The sequence below is a fragment of the Acipenser ruthenus genome, chromosome 51, assembly GCF_902713425.1.
Source record: "Acipenser ruthenus chromosome 51, fAciRut3.2 maternal haplotype, whole genome shotgun sequence".
Taxonomy (NCBI): domain Eukaryota; kingdom Metazoa; phylum Chordata; class Actinopteri; order Acipenseriformes; family Acipenseridae; genus Acipenser; species Acipenser ruthenus.
The window spans coordinates 7,765,148-7,774,120 of NC_081239.1; the positions used below are offsets into that span (position 1 = coordinate 7,765,148).

Consider the following 8,973-nt stretch of genomic DNA (forward strand, 5'->3'; position numbering starts at 1 on the left):
CCGCGTCTCCCGTTCCACGGCTCTGCTTGCCAGTGGCTCGCTGCTTGATCTCCCCGCCCTGCCAATCATCTACTGCCTTTATAAATGCGGAGGAATATTGTGAGAGGGAGAGCCGGACTTGTGAAGGAGATTCCGCGCTGCAGACTGGAGCTGGAACGCGGAGAGACTTTATAACTTCGTGTCGCACACCAGGAAGGCTGTGTCTGACCGGGAGGGGATCATTTCCAACACGGGGTGCAGCGTGTTGGGGTTCCCCGGTCAGGGAGCCTCTTAGTTTATTGTTAACGTTGTGTGCTTTATTTGATAGCTGTGCCGCTCCTGCAGCAAGGAGTCCTCTGTGTTTATTTGTTATATTTTATTTTATTCTTGCGTGCACGCAGCTGTTTTATATATTCATTTTAAATAGATTGGGGGGAATTGGTACCGTGTACTTTATAAATGTAATGTAGATTGTAACGAGACCATTCAACTGCTGACGTTGTTGTCTACTTTGTATGTACCACAAAAAGAACAGAATTGCTGATCTGGTTAATTAACTTTACTATAAGAAACTGATAGATCCAAGTATGTTATATAAACTGCAATCATATAATCTGTGGTAATTAGTTTAATTAACTGCACCATAATGAACTGATAGATTTAGATTCTGTTTTATTGTATTATCCTTTTATATATATATATATATATATCTACTAGACAATTGTTATAGACTGTGAAGTGAAGGTGGCATTGTCATATGGTTTACATTATTGTTAATGTGCTTGAGATTTTTAAAACAATTACAAATAAAAGCTTGTAAAGATTATTTTTGGTATATGATTGCTTGGTTTCTCCTGGATAAAAGAGTTTGTGTGGGAACCAACCACTCGACGTCCTTGTCCTCAATAAACACAAGGTGGCGCAGTCAAATTATTAACATAAATGTAGCTATATGTATATAAAGACCTGCTGCACAAGCAACCAACCGTTTGCTAAACTATTTAAGGACCAAGCGGTTTTTTGGCTGTATTTGACTCTCTTCCTATAACAATGCACAAAAAATCAATTTGTTACAGTCACATCTTGGAATGGGTGTCCTTGTTTTCAGGACACTCTGGAGAACGTTATAGCTTCTCTTAAATAATCTGTCAAAGCCGTCTGGCAAGGCAAGCTGTGGCTTTCAATTTGAAATTTCAGTATGATGTGGTGTTGACACAATCTCGGTCCTTAAAGGGTTAAGAGCCAAACACACTGACCAATTGCGCCACAGGAATTTTCTGCGGGATACGAGGTAAAAAATCACTAGCCTTGACAGGTTGCATTCCTGAAACTGACAGCTCGGCACCGTTGGTTGTGCTTGATAGGAAATGCTGTTGTTGGAGTCGGGGTATAGCTCAGCGGTAGAGCATTTGCCTGCTGATCAAGAGATCCCAGGTTCAAATCCGAATACTCCCATTTTTATTTAAATTAAAATACAAGTTCCATTATATAATTTTTCATTTCAGCTGCAAAGGTACAAACAAGTAACACACAGTGTTTTAAAGACAGCAACAAGGTACGGACGGGGATTGAACCCGTGATCTTCGGTTTACGAGACCGACGCCTTACCACTTGGCCACCGCACCCTTCATGACTGCAAATGAAATCGGAAGCTTGGACTCTATTGAGAAGGCTGCCCGGAAAGACAATCTGCCTGGAAACCAACCTTACGGTTAACAGCTGAATGCCAAGGATGGGCAAAATAGTCTCGGAAACTCTCTAAATAGAAAACAGTGGTCTCCATATTTATTTAAAATACAAATAGAAAATAGGTTGCCAGACATGTATTTTAAATAGAAATGAGTAAATACTATTTTGCAAATAGTATTTTTTTAAAACACTTGACACCATCTACCGGCTGTAGTATACACCCATTTTTTATTTATTGTTTTCATAATAATGAACTGAAAGTTTCAGTACTGCCTCAGTCCACAAGCCTGTCAGTAACCGTATTTTGATCCAAAAAGAACTGGTACTTCTATAGCAATAATTACAGTAGTTTTAGGCTGTCTTTGAAAATGAATTACTCTGGAGTTAAGAATCGTACATCTTTTACCAGAAACATTTTGTTTTACATTAAATGGATTTCATATTAGAGTGAAGCTATGGTCGCATTGCTGAGTAAGGAATGACCATAAAACAAGGCACATGCTAATTCTGAGGACACACTCGTTTTAGGTGTTAACCGTATTTGCAGCAGCAGCGATGCAATTTTAAAGCTTTTCACCATTTTTCAACTTTTTTTTTTTTACTTAATACAAAAATGCAGTTTCTGCTCAATTTGTAATAAAGCAGTACTTGTTATATGATCCTGATAGTAATCATAATATAATCAGAGCCTTCTGAGGACACAGACGCCGTTACCCACAGTGACTTACAATCGTAAACAAAAATACATTTCAAGAATCACAGTTCAAGTATTCATACATATAAGAGCAAGATAAAACAAAATGACTTCAGTTCTAAAAAGTACAAGTATATGACAAAATACGATTCAGTAATCAGAGCAGATAACAGTGTCAGTGATAGTTACATCAGGATATGATTAAATGCAAAATACTACAGATTGAATAACACTTGTGCAGATTACAGTACAGTAAATGCAGTAAAATAGGGAGCAGATCAGAGCAAGTAAAGCACATTAAGGGAGAGTGATAAAGTGTCCACAGGGAAAATAGGAGTTCTACAGGTGCTGTCTGAAGAGGGGATTCCTGAAGAGGTGCTGGAAGGTGGTCAGGGACTGGGCAGTCCTGACATACCCCTCTTTCTCTATCCCTCTCCTCTTTCTCTCTCATTCCTCTCTTTCTCTCTTATTCCTCTCTTTCATTCCTCTCTTTCTCTCTTATTCCTCTCTTTCTCTATCCCTCCCCTCTTTCTCTCTCATTCCTCTCTTTCTCTCTCATTCCCCTCTTTCTCTCTCATTCCTCTCTTTCTCTCCTCTTTCTCTCTCGTTCCCCTCTTTCTCTCTCTATCCTCTCTTTCTCTCTTATTCCTCTCTTTCTCTCTTTCTCTCCTCTTTCTCTCACGTTCCTCTCTTTCTCTCTCGTTCCTCTCTTTCTCTATCCCTCCCCTCTTTCTCTCTCATTCCTCTCTTTCTCTCCTCTTTCTCTCTCGTTCCCCTCTTTCTCTCTCTATCCTCTCTTTCTCTCTCGTTCCTCTCTTTCTCTCTTTCTCTCCTCTTTCTCTCACGTTCCTCTCTTTCTCTCTCGTTCCTCTCTTTCTCTCCTCTTTCTCTCTCGTTCCCCTCTTTCTCTCTCATTCCCCTCTTTCTCTCTCATTCCTCTCTTTCTCTCTCACTCTCCTCTTTCTCTCTCATTCCCCTCTTTCTCTCTCATTCCTCTCTTTCTCTCTCACTCTCCTCTTTCTCTCTTATTCCTCTCTTTCTCTCTTTCTCTCCTCTCTTTCTCTATCCCTCCCCTCTTTCTCTCTCATTCCTCTCTTTCTCTCTCACTCTCCTCTTTCTCTCTCATTCCTCTCTTTCTCTCTCATTCCTCTCTTTCTCTCTCACTCTCCTCTTTCTCTCTTATTCCTCTCTTTCTCTCTTTCTCTCCTCTTTCTCTCACGTTCCTCTATTTCTCTCTCGTTCCTCTCTTTCTCTCCTCTTTCTCTCTCGTTCCCCTCTTTCTCTCTCATTCCTCTCTTTCTCTCTTTCTCTCCTCTTTCTCTCACGTTCCTCTCTCTCTCTCGTTCCTCTCTTTCTCTCCTCTTTCTCTCTCGTTCCCCTCTTTCTCTCTCATTCCTCTCTTTCTCTCTCATTCCCCTCTTTCTCTCTCATTCCTCTCTTTCTCTCTTTCTCTCCTCTTTCTCTATCCCTCCCCTCTTTCTCTCTCGTTCCCCTCTTTCTCTCTCGTTCCCCTCTTTCTCTCTCATTCCCCTCTTTCTCTCTCATTCCTCTCTTTCTCTCTCATTCCCCTCTTTCTCTCTCATTCCTCTCTTTCTCTCTTTCTCTCCTCTTTCTCTCACGTTCCTCTCTTTCTCTCTCGTTCCTCTCTTTCTCTCCTCTTTCTCTCTCGTTCCCCTCTATCTCTCTCATTCCCCTCTTTCTCTCTCATTCCTCTCTTTCTCTCTCACTCTCCTCTTTCTCTCTCATTCCTCTCTTTCTCTCTTATTCCTCTCTTTCTCTCTTTCTCTCCTCTTTCTCTCACGTTCCTCTCTTTCTCTCTCGTTCCTCTCTTTCTCTCCTCTTTCTCTCTCATTCCCCTCTTTCTCTCTCATTCCTCTCTTTCTCTCTTATTCCTCTCTTTCTCTATCCCTCCCCTCTTTCTCTCTCATTCCTCTCTTTCTCTCTCACTCTCCTCTTTCTCTCTCATTCCTCTCTTTCTCTCTTATTCCTCTCTTTCTATATCCCTCCCCTCTTTCTCTCTCATTCCTCTCTTTCTCTCTTTCTCCTCTCTTTCTCTCTCATTCCTCTCTTTCTCTCTTTCTCTCCTCTTTCTCTCTCATTCCTCTCTTTCTCTCTCATTCCTCTCTTTCTCTCTCATTCCTCTCTTTCTCTCTTATTCCTCTCTTTCTCTCTTATTCCTCTCTTTCTCTCTTTCTCTCCTCTTTCTCTCACGTTCCTCTCTTTCTCTCTTTCTCTCCTCTTTCTCTCACGTTCCTCTCTTTCAATTCAATTCAATTCAATGGTGCTTTATTGGCATGACTTACAATAGCAGGTGTTGCCAAAGCAATTATACAATACAGACATGTATATATACCATGCATCATGAATACATAGATATAAACAAACTGATTTATAAAGTACAGTAAAAAAAACAAAACCAAAAAAAAACACATATCACTACTAACAATAAACATGTATCAGGACAATAAGCATTTACCTAATACATACATGCCTACATACACAACAACATACATACTGTATATACATAAGTGTGTGTGTGTCTCTGTGCAGAGCTCTCATTGTGTGTCCCTCAGTCTGTGACATGCAGACACATACTGGGCTGCTAGTTGGGCTGTGCTTCTCTCCTCTCCCAGGAGGATTGGGACTTTTTCAGGGTTGGTCATGTTTGGGAAGTTTGGGAGGGAATTTGCAAATTTTTTAAAATAAGTTTGTCTATTTTCCGAGTATTTCTTACATTGAAGAAGGAAGTGCATCTCTGTCTCGACCTCTCCTGTCTCACAGTGACCACAGAGCCTTTCTTCTTTAGGAAGCCAGGTCTGCCGGTGACGGCCTTTCTCAATGGCCAGGCTGTGGCCACTGAGCCTGTACTTGGTCAGGATCTGCCTCTGCTTTGTATCTCTGACAGTAGAGAGATACTCTGCCAGAGTGTAATCTCTTTTTAGGGCCCGATAACAATCCAGTTTATTTTGAGATTTTGTTTCTGTGTCCCAATGTTTCAGATAGCAGTTTTTGGTTAGTTTTATAATTTGGTTGACTCTGATTGGGGGCTGGTAAGCAGTGCTGACCTGAAGCTGGTTTGTTTTAGTATTATTAGTTGGGTTCAGTGCAGTGAGCTTCAGGGCCAGCTGGCTTAGAGGACTCTTTTCAGGGCTGAGCTCTTGGGTTTGCATGGCCTCATACTGGAGGGAGTCTGATTCACTTTTCTTTAGGTGCATCCAAAACTTTAGTGCTCTTTTCTTTATATTTATGAGTGTCGGGTAACGGCCTAATTCTGCCCTGCATGCATGATTTGGTGTTTTTCTTTGCACCTGTAGGATGTTTTTGTAGAGTTCAGCATGCAGGGTTTCGATTGGGTGTTTGTCCCATTTAGTGTAGTCCTGTTGACTGAGTGGACCCCATACCTCACTACCATACAGTGCAATGGGCTGGATGACACTGTCAATTAATTTTAGCCATATTTTGATAGGAATATTTATTTTATAGAATCTTCTTTTGATGGCATAGAAAGCTCTTCTGGCTTTTTCCTTTAGTGCATTCACTGCTAGGTTAAAGCTCCCTGACGCACTGATAGTCAGGCCCAGGTAAGTGTAGTCTGAGGTGTGTTCTAGTGTAGTGTTGTTTAGGGTGAAGTGGTATCTGTTTCCCTGAGTTCTGGCCTTTTTTTGAAAAATCATTATTTTGGTCTTTTTAAAGTTTACTGTCAGGGCCCAGGTCTGACAGTACTGCTCTAGCAGTGCCAGGCTCCGCTGCAGCCCCTGCTCTGTGGGCAACAGCAGGACCAGGTCATCTGCATAGAGCAGGAACTTGACTTCGGTGTTGTGTAGAGTAAGGCCGGGGTCTGCAGACTGCTCCAACATCGTAGCCAGCTCGTTAATATAAATATTGAACAGTGTTGGACTCAGACTGCAGCCCTGCCTCACCCCCCGCCCCTGAGTGAAGAAATCAGTTCTTTTGTTGCCAATTTTGACTGCACATTTGTTTTCTGTGTACATTGATTTTATTATATCATAGATCTTACCCCCTACACCACTTTGAAGAATTCTGTAATATAAACCTTCATGCCAAATAGAATCAAATGCTTTTTTAAAGTCAATGAAGCAGGCGAAAATTTTGCCTTTATTTTTTTGGTGTACGTGTTTGTTTATTAGGGTGTGTAGGGTGTAAATATGATCTGTTGTGCGGTGATTTGGTAGGAATCCAATTTGACTCTTACTCAGGACATTGTGTTCGGTAAGGAAGGCCAGTATCCGGGCGTTAATGATACTGCAGAACACCTTCCCCAGGTTACTGCTCACACAGATGCCCCGGTAGTTGTTGGGGTCGAATTTGTCTCCACTCTTGTGAATTGGGGATATAAGCCCTTGGTTCCAGATGTCAGGGAAGTAACCAGTACTTAGTACCATGTTGAACAATTTAAGCATTGCCTCCTGTAATTTAGGGCTGCTGTGTTTGAGCATCTCAGTGCTGATGCTGTCAGGGCCGCAGGCTTTTCTGGTTTTCAGTGCCTGCAGCTTCATAGTTAATTCTTGTGGGGTGATTGGAACATCAATTGTGTTTTGGTTATCTTTAATTGATTGTTCAAGTAATTTCAGTTTTTCTCTAGTTTCATTTTGTTTATCTGTTAGATCTTTTTGTTGAATATCTTTATAAAGGTTTTCAAAATAATTTTTCCAAACTGTTCCATTTTGTATCGTCAATTCTTGTTGTTTTGTTGGGTTTAAATTGTTCCACATTTCCCAGAACTGATTTTGGTCAACAGATTTTTCAATGTCTGTGAGGGTTTTGTTTGTGTGTTTTTGTTTTTTCTGTTTGAGGGTGTGTTTGTAGTGTTTTAGAGTCTCACAGTACCTCAGACGTAAGTCTGTGTCTTGTGGTTGATGGTGTTTTTGATTAGATAATTTTCTTAGATTTGTTCGTATTGATTTACATTCATCATCAAACCATGACTGTGTGTGTTTTTGTTTCCGATTGATCTTCTTTTTGGTCTTTTTAATATTTGCCATTATGGCTGCTTTTTCAAATATCTGATTGATGTCATTAACAGACAGATTTAGTCCTGTCATATTAGGTTGGTACAGAGTGTTGAGGAAAGTGTTAATGGTGTTAGTTATTTCAGTGGAACTGATTGCTTTGATATATTCCTCAGTGCTGTTTGGAGCCCATCTGTATGATTGATTCAGATTGTACAGCTTACTGGGCTGTGTTTGTGTGTTGCTTGCCTGACTTCCTCTTTTCAGGAACACAGTGATTTGATTGTGGTCCGACAGGGGAGTTTGTTGCCTGACAGTGAATGCACTTAGAAAGGAGGGGTCCATGTCAGTAATGGCATAGTCGACTACACTAGTCCCAAGAGCTGAGCAATACGTGAACCTCCCTAAAGAGTCCCCTCTGATCCTGCCATTAACGATGTACAGACCTAGGGCTTGACAGAGATGCACTAATTCTCTCCCATTTTTGTTCACGGCACGGTCAGGGTTGTTTCTCTGGATTGTGGTGGGTGTGAGGTACAGAGGGGTCTGTCCAAATACATAGCTGTTTCCCTGGGTGTTAATACAGTCAGGCTCTGAGCCTGTCCTGGCATTGAAATCCCCACAGAGCAGCACATTCCCCTGGGCCTGGAAATGGCCGATCTCTGTGTGGAGGGTGTTAAAATACTCTTCGTTGTAATAGGGGGATTCAGAAGGGGGGGTGTATGCTGCACACAGGTATATGTCATTTTGACACTGGGCTATTCCCTTGTTAATTTTGAGCCATGTGTGTGTTTGGCCCTGTTTGACTGGGCTGATGTAGCTGGCCAGCTCCTCTCTGTACCACAGAGTCCCTGCCGCGCCGGACTGTGCTCAGTTTAATAGAGGGCACTATCGCCTCCCTGTAGCCTGAGGGGCAGTGTGTGAGCGCGTCTGCACGGCACCATGTCTCCAACAGAACTATCACATCGACATCTTTTGTATTTTTAATAAATTCAGGGTCTGTGCTCTTCAGCCCAAAAGCAGAGGAATACAGGCCCTGAATGTTCCAACAGCTAACAGTAAATGAACTCATGTAATCCAACCAATAATATTATTCTTAAAGAAATAAAATGTCTAACAATAACACAACCTTTTATCATTTTAAGTTCCCTTTAAACAGTAAAGTACAAATATATTAATTATTTTAGTAGTACTAATAATTATTTATTTATTTATACTTTATTTATTTATTTGTAGTTATTTACATGTAGATTTTTTTTTTTTTTTTTTTTTTTTTTCTTCCCTACCCAAGTGTTGTAGGTCTCAGTTCAGCAGCCTGGAGCAGAGGATGCTGAGGAGCTGTTTGATCTCTCCCAGTTCGGTGGGGGCTGGGGGGGTGGGCTGGGACAGAGTTGCAGCATAGCTGAGTTGCTGCTGGTGGTCGCTGAGCCTGGCGGTCGTGGGACGAGTGGGGGGCCGGATGGCGGGCGGCTGTATGGTGCTGCGGGGGCGGGATGTGTGCGCTGCAGTGTGGGGGGGCTGCATGCTACGCTGGCCTCTGCTGGCACTGCTGCGAGGGGGGCTGGCTGGGCTACGGCCCATGGCTGCATCCTTCAGGGTCTTGGCAAAGACTTTGACCCCCTCCTGGTTTAGGTGCACCTT

The 8,973-nt window shown here is 42.0% G+C and overlaps 1 non-coding gene across 1 annotated transcript; it reads right to left on the reverse strand.

Annotated features, from left to right (window-relative positions):
- Positions 1-1,532: 1,532 nt before the first annotated feature.
- On the reverse strand, positions 1,533-1,604 carry trnat-cgu (transfer RNA threonine (anticodon CGU)). The gene has a single exon. It is a non-coding gene; the product is annotated as a tRNA-Thr (tRNA).
- Between the last annotated feature and the right edge of the window lie 7,369 nt (positions 1,605-8,973).